Consider the following 16312-nt stretch of genomic DNA (forward strand, 5'->3'; position numbering starts at 1 on the left):
GCTTGGCAAGCAAAGAGGTGGCTGCGGCACAACTGTGAGCTCTGCTGCTTTCTCAGGCAGCTTATCATCTGGTGTCCAGTGTGTCACACCCCCATAGATCAGATACTGATGACCTAGACAGAGGATAGGCCATCAGTATAAAACTCCTGGAAAACACCTATAGTTCAGTGGTTTCAACCAATCTATGATCTCCTTCACAAAGCCAATATATAGGCAATGATCAGGAATGAACTATTGTCTGATTGTTCAGCAGAGATGATAGCTGCATTTACATGTAGCAATTATCTTGTTAGGGAATACTAAGGTCACCTTCCAGAGCATAGCCAGTGAAACCCAAAGCTGCAACCAGTCTTCCAAAATCCTTCCAGATGGTAGGAAGCTAAGGCTACCCCTAGGTTCTTCATCAGAGCCCACCACAAGACCAAATGGATTTTGCTGCTGGGGAACCAGGTTACGTCTGTGGAGTTGATAGCATAAAACTGATGAGGGTACACTAGCCAGAATGAGCAGAAAGGTACGCAGAAAGGTAAAAAAAAAAGTCACCAAGCAGGGCCTTAAACTAGGAGAGATAGACACAGTCAGTGCAGTAAATGAGTTAATCCTGCGGCCCTCCAGCTGTTCTAAAACTACAACTCCCACAATGCCCTGCTGTAGGCTGTTCGGGCATGCTGGGAGTTGTATTTTGCAACAGCTGGAGGGCTGGTTGAGCATGCCTGCTGTAGAAGGTCAGTTACCAGGAAAGTCAATATAAGCAGGAACAGTAGACATAGGGTAAATCCAGAGGCAAGCCAGTAGTCAGTTCAACAGAAAAGTTAATACAAGGTACAATGGAATTGGATATTAATCTATGTTCTGGGCTGGAATGGTCAGATAACATTGGTGGCATGTGCATGAGATGCAAACAAATTCCCAGTCAATTCAATCAGGAAACAGCAGTCTAAAATTTGTCACCTAGCCCTGGGATTGATTTGCTCAGCTTCCACTCACACAAGACAAGTCAAGTCAGGATTTGGCTGGTCGGCATAGCAATGCATACTGGTTGGCAGAATGAATTCCTGACTAGAGTTGCACCGGGTATTGAAGTTTCGATACCCAATCGATACTTTTAGACCCGGATCGATACGATACCTGGTCTTACTATTTAACTAATTAGTATCTGTTAGATGGCACATGCTCTCAGCAGCACAGTGGAGAAGGAGGCAGTCAGCCACTGCGTCACCAATGAATATAATTAACACATTAATTTAAGTGTAGGCAGCGGGTGCTGGCAGCGGTATCGCATACCGGGCACCGCCCTCTATGACAGAGAGCTACGATCCTGACAATTAACCCCTCAGGTTCGGCACCTGAGGGGTTAACTGCTGGGGATCGCAGCACCGTGTCATAGAGGGCGGGAGCCGGGTATGCGATACCGCTGCCGGCACCCGCTGCCTACACTTAAATTAATGTGTTAATTATATTCATTGGTGGCGCAGGGCGCCCCCTTAACCCCAGTATTGTAAAGTATAATCATTGGTGGCGCAGTGGCCACAGGCCCCCCCCCCTTCATTGTTATATTCATTGGTGGCACACAGGGTTCCCTCCTCCTCATTGGTGGCAGTGGCAGCTTCTGATCGGAGCCCCAGCAGTGAAGTCGCTCCAATCGGTTACCATGGCAGCCAGGGCGCTACTAAAGCCCTGGCTGCCATGGTAAGCTCCCTGCTGCTGTGTGTACTATGCACACGGCAGCAGGGAGACTGTAAAGTCCTATTCACCCTAATAGATCTCTATTAGGGTGAATAGGACAAGGGATTAAAAGATCCCAGGTTCTAACCCCTAAGGGGGAGAGTAAGTAAAAAAAAAAAAAAAAAAAATTACTAAAAAGTTTAAATCGCCCCCCTTTCCCAATTTTACATATAAAATATATAAAAATAAAAATTAAATTTAATACATATCGCCAGGGTGGAACATATATTACCATCCAAAGGTTATTCCATCACGAAATAAAGATTAGTTTTTTAATCATGTAGAATAAGGCTGTATATGTTAAATTTTTGGGTAAACAAATTCCATTAATCCATACACAATCAGTGATGGCCAGTTCGCATTGTTCGCCACCGAACACATGCGGGCTGCCATCTTTTTTCACAAGTCCGGCAATGCACAGGTAAGCCCTTACCTGTGCCCGTGCGCAAGCCGGTCTGAAATAAAATGCGGTCACCGAAAGCAGGCAGTTCCGAGAACAGCCACCGGGGGCCTTCATCGGGCTGTTCTCGGAAATGCCTGCTCCAGGTGACCGCATTTGATTTCAGACTTGCTCGCGCACAGGTAAGGGCTTACCTGTGCATCGTCGGACTTGTGAAAAAAGATGGCAGCCCGCATGTGTTCGCGGGCGAACAATGCGAACTGGCCATCACTGTTCACAAGGTCATGCTCTTCCAGAGGTTTTTGTAAGATTATTGGGCAGTTTCTCTGCCTACAAGATATTATCACAGATGCTTGGTTTACTTTTGCAGTTCTCAAAACTGAATTTGACTCAGCAGAGATCACATGCCTCTTCTTCACAGCAAAAATGTTATAACATGAATAGAGTTGAGAAAAATACCTTAATCCTAACTTCTACAAACTTATGAATACAGAATCAACCTAATATGAAAAGTTATTCTAAAAATCTTCATCTACTTGCAAATTATAAGTTATACCAGCAAGAATTCGTCTTTATGTAGAAAACTATGATTTAAATCAAGCCTCTCTGACTAGTGATTTAAATCGTGATTAAAATCTGTTTGATTTAAATCAAATCCACCCTGCATATCGCCATGTCCAAAAAAGTGTGAACTAATGAAATATTTTAAAAACCTCCTATGCGGTGAAAGCCGTAACAGAAAAAAAAAAAAAACGTGTCACCTTGTCCCCCCCAAAAATAGGATAGGACTGTTCTATTATGGGCCGGACGTTCCATAAAATGCGGAATGCACACAGCTTTTTTGGTGTTTTATTTTATTTGCGTGGTATCGAATGGTATCGAGTATCGCAATACTTTTTTATGGTATAGAAATAGAATCAAAATTTTGGTATCGTGACAACCCTATTCCTGACACATCAGATCTATATGGGGAGGAGAGATCATTACTGTTATTGATCGTCCCCATACAGATTGATTGTTTGCTTTCAGGAGATTACCGGCAAACCATGAATTTATGCACATTAAAAATGTAACCACCGACAAACGAGCGCTTTGCTTGTTTCTTGAGAGATCTCTGGCACATCGAGATGAGGCAATTATTGGGGACAAGCTTTTGTAAAATTGGTATCCCAGATAATTGCCCTGATCCTAGGCTGATGTAAATTGGACTTAGGGTGTAACCCCACTATGTTGGTGGCCGCATACCACACCAGTGTGTAGCCAATTGCCAAGTGGAAGCACAGTCAAGAAATTGTTAGTCATTAAAGGGAACCTGTCACCAGGATTTTGGGTATAGAGCTGAGGACATGGGTTGCTAGATGGCCGCAAGCACATCCGCAATATCCAGTCCCCATAGCTCTGTGTGCTTTTATTGTGTAAGAAAAACGATTTGATACATATGCAAATTAACCTGAGATGAGTCCTGTCCCTGACTTATCTCACGTACAGGACACATCTCAGGTTAATTTGCATATGTATCAAATTGTTTTATTTATACAATAAAAGCACACAGATCTATGGGGACTGGATATTACGGATGTGCTAGCGGCCATCTAGCAACCCATGTCCTCAGCTCTATACACAAAGTCCCGGTGACAGGTTCCCTTTAATGGATCTAGTCTTATATGTATTATGTATGGGGGCCTTCTTTCAATAAGGATATTTTTTATTATTTTCAAACAAAAAAAATCTGAAGTTTTGGCAGCATTTTGCCATTGAAAATTAAATACAAAAGGCGGGATTTATTAAGCTTCTAAGCCAGTTTTCTGATATAGAAACGTTGCAAATTTTAGTGCAAGTCCTGGTTTGTGACAAAATTTGTGACTATTGCCCCGTTTCCAACACCCTCACTACCCTGTAAAAAAACAATACATATTATACCTGAAAGTAGATTTCCTTTCCGGCACATTGATGGTCCAAAATCTGCCACAATTATTAAGAAGTGTTTGCTTCTTAGGCATTGTGGTGCATCTCATATCCACAAAGGACAAACAGAGACAAGTGTAGAAAAATAAGAATCTGCACAGAGAAGGATTTATCTGCAAGGTAATCCTCATTACACTAACAGGTGGAGGACTGGAATGATAGCTCTCCTCATAGGCCTAGATAAACATGCAAACAGAGCAGCAGCGCACTGATTTGTAAAATACGAGAAGCCCTGAACATCAACTCTGCTGGGATAGACTGCTGGTGTTACAGAGTGTTAAGAGAGACTCTTGACTGTGCTAAAAGTCCAGACAGAGAGAGAGCTAAAGACTGAGCAGGAACTGTTATATATGCTGTGACTTCCAAAAATTATAACCAGAAAACCATCCACCCATTGTTTATTTGAAAAATAAATGACATAGAATAATTAGAGTATCCAGTAGTTTTTATTATAGTTTTTTTTAGCCATCCCTAAAAAACTGCCTTTTTTCCTGTGTTGTGCTAAAAGAGTAAAATAAAATCACATTCACTGCAGCACCACATCTGCAGGAAAGCAGGGAGAAAATGCGGCATAAACAAAGGATGCACACGTAGATGTCAATGTAAAAAAACTCCTTTCTTGGAGGAGCGTCTCAAATAACCTTCCCCTTGAGGACATTTTGCCTGCAGTGTACAATACAAATTAAATGTGTAGGTAAATACAGTTTGATCGTTGCTGAAATATTAACACTGGCATATTTCTAATTATAATCACTTCCCCTTTGGCTAAAGCAAGGAATTATAGTTGACTTATTCTTTCACATGGAATAAAATAATCACTTATTTTGATAAGTCAGGTTTAGTGCAAAGATGATTTATTACGATACAGCATTTATTTCTGACATTGTCTACTTGCTTACAACAAAATAGCTTGCACCATCATTACTATAATCAGGTTGTCTCCGTTAGGGTATATTAAGCCACAGCAAATTTGTTGCAGAAATGCAACAAATTTGCATTTATCTGAACGAGGCTTGCCATGTGCTTCCGGCTAAAACTATCCCATTCAGATCACTGATTTTCAGTCACAAACATTTCTGCAACAAATCTGCTAGGTGTGAACATAATGCCTAGCTGCCATTAGTGGGAGATGTACTCTTCTCCCTCAAGGTTCACCAGCTGCTATGGCAACCAGCAAAACGAAAAAGAATTTCCCAAAAAGCTGTGGATAGGTGTAGATTCGGTTTATATCCCAAATCAATGTTCCAAGGTCTGTTTAACTATTTTGCTGCCAAGTACATATCTCATACGTCCATGCCGGGTGGCACATCAGTAGACAGGTCTTGTTTAAAGCTAAGAATTTAAGCAATTTGGACCACAATACAGCCCAGGATACAGCTGGGAGAAGTTAGAGCTCCATATATCAAAAGCTGTCACTACCAACCTGGTTTCTAAATGTGCTCTCTCCAGCTGTTGCAAACCTAGCGTCGCAAGATTCTCAGCTTTAAAACAATACATGTCTCGTATCTCTAGCTGCTATACAGCCTGAGATAGATCAGGTTCAATTAGCCCTCAGCCCTTTCAGCTAGCTTTCAGTTTTGCCACATGGTGGACAGATGTGAACAGTGGGGTATGCTGACACCACAACCCAGATGTACATCAGTGTCCAGACTGCAGTGTGAAATAAAAGGCCTCTTTACACTGGTCGACAATCGGACAGATAATCGTGAACAAGCACTTGTAGGAACTAGGGTTGAGCGATATACCGGTCGCAACGATATACCGCAGTATTAGGAAATAGCAATATCGCTGTTTGCTAATAACTGCTGTATTTTGTGACGTCATATGAGCGGTCATGTGTGCTGACTGCTTCTAAATCTGCTCGTCTCTGCATACCACTGAATAGAAACACATTGCTTCCAACAGCAGTGGCCCCCTGCATATCCTTGCTCCTATATTCAAACGCTCCGCCAACCGACATCTGACGCCAGAATCATAGGCAGAGCAAGGCGGCAGCTGGAAATTTCTCCCCAGACTCCCTCCTCGCCATTTCACCTGATTCCTGGCTTGCAAAAAGTGTCCAGCCCAGAGGAAGAGGAGTGAGAGACCCTAAAACATAGAATATAACCGGGCCGGGTCACGGAGGGTGTCAGCACATTGATCTCTAATAGCAGGGAATAATGAGTCCCCCATACATGAGCAAGAAGACATTACTGTATGGTGGCCACAAGACCTGTGGGCCCCATACAGTATAATGTCTCCCTGTGGCTGCCCCATACAGTATAATGTCTCCTTGTTTCTGCCCCCATACATTATAACGTCTCCTTGTGGCTGCCCCATACAGTATAATTTCTCCTTGTGGGCCCCATACAGTGTAATTTCTCCTTGTGGCTGACCCATACAGAATAATGTCTCCTTGTGGCCCCCTCATACAGAATAATGTCTCCTTGTGGCCCCCTCATACAGAATAATGTCTCCTTGTGGCAGGGGATGTAATGGAGGCCACACTTGGTACATACATTCTGCATACACAAATATAATATCAGGACAACCGTATATGCTATACAGGTCCTTCTAAAAAAATTAGCATATTGTGATAAAGTTCATTATTTTCTGTAATGTACTGATAAACATTAGACTTTCATATATTTTAGATTCATTACACACCAACTGAAGTAGTTCAAGCCTTTTATTGTTTTAATATTGATGATTTTGGCATACAGCTCATGAAAACCCAAAATTCCTATCTCAAAAAATTAGCATATCATGAAAAGGTTCTCTAAACGAGCTATTAGGCTACTTTCACACTTGCGCTTGATCGGATCCGTTCTGAACGGATCCGATCATATTAATGCAGACGGAGGCTCCGTTCAGTACGGATCCGTCTGCATTAATAACTTTAAAAAATTTCGCAAGTGCGCAAGTAGCCTGCGCGGATCCGTTCAGACTTTCCATGTAAAGTCAATGGGGGACGGATCCGCTTGAAGATTGAGCCATATGGTGACATCTTCAAGCGGATCCGTTCCCATTGACTTACATTGTAAGTCTGAACGGATCCGCACGCCTCCGCACGGCCAGGCGGACACCCGAACGCTGCAAGCAGCGTTCAGCTGTCCGCCTGTCCGTGCGGAGGTGAGCGGAGCGGAGGCTGAACGCCGCCAGACTGATGCAGTCTGAGCGGATCCGCATCCATTCAGACTGCATCAGGGCTGGATGGAGGCGTTCGGGTCCGCTCGTGAGCTCCTTCAAACGGAGCTCACGAGCGGACCGACGAACGCTAGTGTGAAAGTAGCCTAAACCTAATCATCTGAATCAACTAATTAACTCTAAACACCTGCAAAAGATTCCTGAGGCTTTTAAAAACTCCCAGCCTGGTTCATTACTCAAAACCGCAATCATGGGTAAGACTGCCGACCTGACTGCTGTCCAGAAGGCCATCATTGACACCCTCAACCAAGAGGGTAAGACACAGAAATAAATTTCTGAACCAATAGGCTGTTCCCAGAGTGCTGTATCAAGGCACCTCAGTGGGAAGTCTGTGGGAAGGAAAAAGTGTGGCAGAAAACGCTGCACAACGAGAAGAGGTGACCGGACCCTGAGGAAGATTGTGGAGAAGGACCGATTCCAGACCTTGGGGGACCTGCGGAAGCAGTGGACTGAGTCTGGAGTAGAAACATCCAGAGCCACCGTGTACAGGCGTGTGCAGGAAATGGGCTACAGGTGCCGCATTCCCCAGGTCAAGCCACTTTTGAACCAGAAACAGCGGCAGAAGCGCCTGACCTGGGCTACAGAGAAGCAGCACTGGACTGTTGCATGTCATTCGGAAATCAAGGTGCCAGAGTCTGGAGGAAGACTGGGGAGAGGGAAATGCCAAGATGCCTGAAGTCAAGTGTCAAGTACCCACAGTCAGTGATGGTCTGGGGTGCCATGTCAGCTGCTGGTGTTGGTCCACTGTGTTTTATCAAGGGCAGGGTCAATGCAGCTCTCAGGAGATTTTGGAGCACTTCATGCTTCCATCTGCTGAAAAGCTTTATGGAGATGAAGATTTCATTTTTCAGCACGACCTGGCACCTGCTCACAGTGCCAAAACCACTGGTAAATGGTTTACTGACCATGGTATTACTGTGCTCAATTGGCCTGCCAACTCTCCTGACCTGAACCCCATAGAGAATCTGTGGGATATTGGGAAGAGAAAGTTGAGAGATGCAAGACCCAACACTCTGGATGAGCTTAAGGCCGCTATCGAAGCATCCTGGGCCTCCATAACACCTCAGCAGTGCCACAGGCTGATTGCCTCCATGCCACGCCGCATTGAAGCAGTCATTTCTGCAAAAGGATTCCCGACCAAGTATTGAGTGCATAACTGAACATAATTATTTGAAGGTTGACTTTTTTTGTATTAAAAACACTTTTCTTTTATTGGTCGGATGAAATATGCTAATTTTTTTAGATAGGAAATTTGGGTTTTCATGAGCTGTATGCCAAAATCATCAATATTAAAACAATAAAAGGCTTGAACTACTTCAGTTGGTGTGTAATGAATCTAAAATATATGAAAGTCTAATGTTTATCAGTACATTACAGAAAATAATGAACTTTATCACAATATGCTAATTTTTTGAGAAGGACCTGTATATGTAGTTTGATCTCCAGCATACCCCCACATGCTACCATGTTTTGAAAGCTGTAGAATGGCAAATCTGCAAAATTAAGCAGAAGGGCGGAATTATTGCTGAGTAACTATCTGGACAGATTAGCCATTCAGCTAGAAGCACTATGGCTGGTATTATTGGTACTATGGATGGCACAATTACCAAAACTAAACTACTTTGTACTGTGTATTATGAACTAGGAGACTAGGTTGTTTAATGAGACATCAATAAATCCATGAACACTGCTGTGGAACAAGTTTCATTCAGAAGATTGCCATGCAAACTAGTGAGTGTAACTCGCCCACTTCCCCGTTGCGCCACGTTCTGTGTTCAGATCCAGTGCCATTCCCCTTCTCTCTCCTATGCTGCCATGGCATCGCTGGCTCTTCTGGAGCTATCTCTGCATATGCGGCAGTGGGAGCAGCAGACCGACTGGGAGTTGACACTAAGGGCACTGGGGGAGGTCGTTTATCCTCATCTTGGCAGCTCAGCCTTCTGCTCATGGGAAAGTACATACTAACCACCTGGTGTGGATAATGAGGGTGCTTGCCGTGTATCCCCTGGATCTGTGGTGTGTACTCCTTGGATAAGGCATATTGCAGGTGAAGAAACATTGCTCTAGAACACAATTAATTATGACAGAGAACTCATCATGAAATGTGTCGGTATATCAAGGTTCACCGACAGGATGGCACAGAACAAAGGAGGAAGTGTTCAGAGATATACAGAGCTTCTATGGGTTCTGTATTATTGCTTCATACACTTACAAAGTTGTACAAAGCTGGAGTCCCCAACTGTCCCCAATGGGGCTCACAATCTGACTTCCCAATCAGTATGTCTTTGGAGAATAAAAATAATGTGCTGTCGATTGGCACAAAAGGAGATTTTACACTGGCGCATAGTGTGGGTTCATAACCTCCGACTGTGCGTGCGTTCATGAGTTTCCATCATCACCAGCAGCATATCCCCCGTTTACATGGGGACAGGTAGCGCCTAGAGACATTCCGTTCTATTGCTGCAGAAAAGAAGCAATCCGCCGACAAACAAGTGTTTGCTCCCGGCTAATAGCAGGGCCATGTGCGCGAGACGATTATCAAAAACACTTGTTCGGCCGATAATCAGCTCATGTATAAAAAAGGCCCTTAAGATCTCAATATGGGTTGTGGACAAACATCTCGACTACTTTCACTAAACTTTCATATACAAACTATTACTAGTTTTACATGAGAAGCTGCAAATGAGGAATGCCTGAATCACATCTATAAGGCATGAAGAAAGAAACATAATACGGTAGGGATGGGCACTACATATTAGTACTAGTCAATGGGTCTTTTCTAAGATATATATATATATATATATATATATATATCCCTAGTGGTTATTTTCTTTTGTATATGGATGCCGCAGCTACTGGTTTTTAAATGTTATTTGATATGTAATCAATAAAATAGTTATCCAGATTGTTCATGTGCTGTGTATTTTGGGGTGAAGAAACATACTGCATGGAAGGGCTCATGCACATACATATTTTTTGTCCGCATCCGATCTGCATTTTTTGCGGGTCGGATGCGGACCCATTAACTTGATCTAGTACCCTAGAACAGGCACTATTATTCCGACAACCTGCTACTGTCTCTAATAGGCTAACCAATAATGTAATCTGTGTATTTCATTCCAGGTCCTTAGATATTGTGCCTTAACAATATTGCTATGTAATTTATGTATTGTATTTCACGCAAAGTACTTGGTTGTCCAAAAAGTGGCAGTATATCTGGCAGAGAGAGATCTTTAGATATAATGGAACTTCCCATTCCATTCTCCCCCTTTTAGGCAGAAGTAGGCTAGCTAGCCCTGCTTCCTACCAAGGGTGAGGATACAGGAAGCTATAGTGGTGTTGAGAGTTGGAAGGAGAAGAGACAATACGGCGTAGTGAGGGGAACACCCCCCATCCTGCAGCAGGAGCCTTCCAGGGGAAGCAGCTTGTAGAGCACCAGGGCTCAAAGGTACCAGAACTGTCAAAGTCCAGTAACCTGACTGAAACCAGGGATTAGCATAGCAGAGAGAGAAAAAAACAAGGTATCCAAGTTCACCTGCCAGTTTACCCTTAGCCTGCTGGAGCCAAGAGAAAGATCTAGCATTGTTTAGATAACACAAGTTTATTCAGGTAAAACCGTTAAACTTTACCACACCTGGATTCGACTTATTCCTCCAACTACAGCTCCCTTGCATGCTGCGGAGCCTAACCCTGGGGAGTGACAGTATCCAGGTAGGAGCCCCATAACACACAAAACTATTAAGATCAGATCACCACTTGGCATTTCCTAAAACCCTGGGACTCAGTAGGTGCTGTTTGTACGTTCACATATGGCGAATATGCAGCAGATTAAATTTTAGGCATACAAAAACCACAGTGTAAATTGACATGCAGTGTGTACAGTGCTCCCTCAAGTTACAATATTAATTGGTTCCCGGGCAACCACTGTAAGTTGAAACCATTGTAACTTGAGTCCATAACTTTATGGAAAATAAGTAATTGCTTCCAAAGCCCCAAAATGTCATCCCAAAAAATGTGAAGTTTTAAGAAAAATAAGCAGATAACCCAAGACAGATAAAGCAAGTCCTTAAAGTGAAATACAGTAATAGATGCTGGCAGCAGTAAAGGACTTTCTATGGTGAGGGCAGGAGCTTCTTTCAGGGTTTTACATAGTAAATACATGTACCAGAAAAATTAAATGGAGGCGCAGCTTAACTGGTGTCCAAAGGAGTAGGACATCCAGGTACAGACAGGGGGCAGTACAGAACATTTAGTACCACAGAGGAGCTACTAGACAGTAAAGGTATTTAACCAGTGAAATGGCCGTGTTGATTGGTTGGATCTGGGTCTGAGGCATTGTATGTTGAGTCTAGTTTCAACTTATGATGGCCCAGTAACGATAATATTGTATCATGAGGGATACTGTATAGGGAATTATCAGTATGTCCATTTATGTCAATTTTTCACCCTTTGTTTGCAATGGAGAGGGTGAAATCCACAGCCATAAATTCTTTTGCTACATAACCTTAGCAAAACCTGCAGCAGACTTTTCCGCTGTAGTTTCCATCCCATGTGGATGAACCCTAACAGGAAATCGGACTGAATAAAATATTATAGACATTTATAGCCAAATGCCAAATTAAAAGGGCATCTGTCAGCAGATTTGTACCTATGAAACTGGCTGACCTGTTAGATGTGCGCCTGGCAGCTGAAGGCATCTGTGTTGGCCCCATGTTCATATGTGCCCACACTGCTGAGAAAAATGAGGTTTTATTATATGCAAATGAGCCTCTAGGAGCAATGGGGGCGTTGCTGTTACACCTAGAGGCTCTTGCTGCTCCCTTTGAACTGTGATTGACAGGACCAGACAGACAAAATATCATCACCCCTGCCTGGTCCTGTCAGTGCAGAAGGCACAGCAGTTGCAGAGAGAGCAGAGCCTCTAGGTGTAATGGCAACGCCTTGATTGCTCCTACAGGCTAATTTCGTATATTAAAACATCTTTTTTCTCAGCAATGCGGGCACATATGAACAGAGATAGCTTCAGCTGCCAAGTGCACATGCAACAGGTCAGCCAGTTTCATAGGTACAAATCTGCTGACAGATCAGTTGTACCTGGCCGGTTGTTTTATGATGGAGCTGGACACAACTGATATATGTACACTACACTTCAGGGCACAGATCCGGCGTCTGTACACTGACATGCAGTGTTTTGCTGTCCAGCGCTAATTGACGTCCAGCATCACAACTGATGTATGTGCACAAAACCATGGAAAACTATGGGATCAATTCTTCTCAAGTGTTTTCTACTTCATGTCGAAGAGGAACTGAGCCGGACATATGTGTAGGGGGCCTAAAGGGGTTGTCTCACCTCAGCAAATGGCATTTGTCAGGCACTTACTAATGTATTGTGATCCATATTGCCTCCTTTGCTGGCTGGATTCATTTTTCCATCACATTATAGCCTGCTCGTATCCAGGAGTTATGGCCACTGCTGCCATTTGCTGAAGTGAGAAACACCATATATATATACACACATACTCAGTTTTTTCACTTTTTTAAGATACCAGTTTCATTTATTATAGCCTATAACCCCTAACTTTAGTGACCTGTCAATAAAATCCTTCAAACAGTAGAATTCAATTTAAAAAACACACATAGAAAAGGTAAGGTAAGCTCCCTCAATCAAGTTTCGGGCAAATATCATGCTTTCTGGCTGCCTAGGCCGCTTGAAAAGTAAATCCCCTTTATTGAGGGCATCTTATAGATGGCAGTTAAAGGGCTTTCGCTGGTGACTTATCCCCTTTAATATGTTTTGCTGTTTTAGCAGCCATTTCACTACTAATAAAACAATTAACCGCAATAGGTTTTCTGAACCATCTCCACAACGTAATGAAAACCAATAGAGAAGCTAAGTACACAATGACTCTCCAGCCTTCAGCCTCCCCAGAGACATTACTGGCGAATGAAGCACACAGCTACTGCGCAGATCCAGGCGTTCGCTCTGTGTCCACAATGGCTTTTTATTGCTCCTAAAACAATAATTTACAAAAATCCTTCTGATGCACTATATAAAGGGTGCCGCAGCAATGGAATGTAATCTTAAAGCCTCGTGCACATGACCGTGTTTTAAGTCTGTGTTCCATCTGCATTTTTTAGACTTTTCTCCACTTTTCTGAAGGAAAGAGGGGTGGAGCTTATCAGAGGTACGAAGCCCCGGCCACTGCATTTACTATAACTGTCGCCAGAAAGTGGTAGAAGTTATAGCTGAAGTCAGCGCCAGCCTGTAGCTGGCATAGACTTCAGTTTCTGGAGCACGACAGGGCAGAGATGTGCCTTATTTGTTAAAAGGCGCCTGCATCTCACGCATGTGCAGGGAGATCAAGACTGGTAGATGGATCGCCAATCTTGATAAATGTCCACTATTGTATGCAAGCTAAGGATCGACCGATATTGATTTTTTTAGAGCAGATACCGATAACCTGTGAACTTTCAGGCCGATAACTTATACCGATATTCCCTATTCACCCTAATAGAGCTGTATTAGGGTGACTAGGATCTCACACTCTCCCTGCTGCCCTGTGCATAGCGCACACAGCAGCAGGGAGATCACCATGGCAGCCAGGGCTGGCTGTCATGGTAACCGATCGGAGTCCCAGGATTACAATGCTGGGGCTCCGATCAGAAGCTGCCACTGCCACCAAAGAAGAGGGGACCCTGTGGCCACTGCCGCCAATTACTTTAATCTATAATACTGGGGGGGGGCTCACTGCGCCACCAATGATAATTACATTTTAATACAGATACAGGAGGCGGGTATTTGTATCAAAATTATCATTGGTGGCACAGGGCACAGTAGCCAGGCACCTGCTATGCTGGCTGCTTGACTCTGGGGAGGACACACAGGAGGAGGATGCTGTTGCCGTTCGCCGAGCTCACTAGCAGAGACGGCGCAGCGGTAAACCCTCACCTGTCGCTCCTCCTGCTTTAATATTAGCTAGACATTCATTGGTGGCAGTGGTGCGGGCAGCTTCAAAGACGACTTATTTTATTGGGCTCTGCGGCGGTCACGTCATAGGAGGGAGGGATTCCCTCCATCCCTCCTTCTCCACTGACTCTGGCCACTGAACATGGCGGCACGCGCCAAGCGCCATGTTTCCTTATAAGCAAGCAGGGCTAGACGCATTATCGGCAAGGTTAGATGAATCATGAATATCGGCCGATAATATCGGTAAATCCAATAATCGGTCGATCCCTAATGCAAGCCAAAACATATGTCCCATTTGCAGGGTTTAGAATTAGTCTTCATTTAATAATCAGAAACATTTTGCATTAGGGTTAATAATTTATCATTGCTTCTGAGAAGAACTAATTCTTTCATGGCAAGTCCCCTATTTCACCAATGCCACCTACTTACACAACTGAGGATAACAAATGAAAATTTTAGGCTGGTTGTAATTGTCAAAGGAAAACACAGTAAAAACTAGATTGTAATTACAAGTGACACTAAGTCATTGCAGGGCGACCATTGTTTAAAGGAAGTCTGTCACCAGCGACCTCCTTATCAAACTGTTTGCATAGACACATAGCTGTGGTTCACCTGAGAAAGATCTAAGGTTCCATTCCCGAGTCATGACATCTTTTCTTAATATGCAAATTAGGTGCAAGGAGGGCATCACCAATGCTCTTCTTGCACCCAAGCTCCGCCCTTTCTATGGGCAGCCCCTCCCTCGCTGCTTTGCCACAGCCTGATCAGTCAAAGCAGAGAAGGAGGGTCTGGCCACAGAAATATCTATATTCCAAAAGGACACCAATCAAAGTCTTTACTGATGAAGTGGCCATGGTGGATAGAATTAATTGACCCCACCAGAGCGTCTAGCTTGGGGGGAGACATGGGGGCAATGACACCATTGTTAGGCAGAAAAGATAAAGGTTTAAGGGCCTTGTTTCTTTCCCTGTATCTCTTTTCCCGCCCTTTTTTCTATTTCAGGTAAAATCACCTCAGAAATGTCTTACCTGCATTCCAGAAGTTTCCAGCTGCTGTGTGTCAAGGAAGCAGCTGATTGGTTGCTGCCGGTTGCTGGGGAAGATTTCCAGCTCCCTGATTTGTTGCTGTATTATCGGCGGGAATCTGTCCCCCTTTATATTTCCAGGTTCAGCGGAGCTGGCTCAGAAGTGCCTGGAGAGCTGACCAGCGTCCCACCCCCCCCTAATTTTTTCATTGTTCATCTGTCGCTGGGCTTTATTAGAGGGGTAGTGTCGCTCAGCTCATGCTGAGTGGATCTTGGTCTTTATATGGTTAATTTATTATTGGTCTTATGGTACCGGTTATGTTGGTATTTTAAAAGTTATTTATTTATTTAACGTATGGTTGTAAAATATTTTAAGTGACCCTTAATAAAGCACAGCGGCCATTTCCTCCACTATGTTGTTGATGTCATTTATTTATTTAGGAATAAGTCAGTATTAGAGTGTGTCATTTGCCCCCATGAGCTTTTAGCTGATCTCATGCATCAAATATTGGCATTGTCTGTTACATTACAGGACGTAAGTGGCCCGAGAACAATATGCTGAAAATCTGAGGCAACTATAAATTTAGGAATAGAGTCCTTCAATACACCTAATGATAAATTGCAAGGTCGCCACGTCTTTTGCAGTGGTGCGAAGCTTAGTCATGTGAACCTCAGGCAGCAGAGGACGCGTCCTGATCTCCAGTCTCTTGTAAAGTTAAGTGTCAGTCGCACTCACTGCGAGCGCTCGAGAGACGGCAAGATGGCGCCACTCCCACTGAAGTAAGCATAATGTGATAAACACATATATTTTTTTTGGGGGGGGGGTTTGGAGGGGGAAGAGGGGAGATACAGGAAGCAACTAAATGCAGATGACTAATGGAACTCAATGGAAAGTGGAGGAACAAGATACAGACATAAAATGTATACAGCGGACAGCACATCGAGACTATTGTACAATGCAGTGTTTGGGCTGCACTCATCCTCATACAAGCATTCTTTTACTGTTTTATGACAGCCTGCTTCATACACCGAATACAGTAAGGCT

General features: G+C 43.6%; 1 protein-coding gene across 18 annotated transcripts in view; it reads right to left on the bottom strand.

The window, feature by feature from the left end:
* The window catches only part of EPB41L3 (erythrocyte membrane protein band 4.1 like 3), a 320068-nt gene that overhangs the window by 194534 nt on the left and 109222 nt on the right, over positions 1-16312 (bottom strand). The window lies entirely within an intron of this gene.

Source organism: Bufo gargarizans, chromosome 5, assembly GCF_014858855.1.
Source record: "Bufo gargarizans isolate SCDJY-AF-19 chromosome 5, ASM1485885v1, whole genome shotgun sequence".
Classification (NCBI taxonomy): Eukaryota; Metazoa; Chordata; class Amphibia; order Anura; family Bufonidae; genus Bufo; species Bufo gargarizans.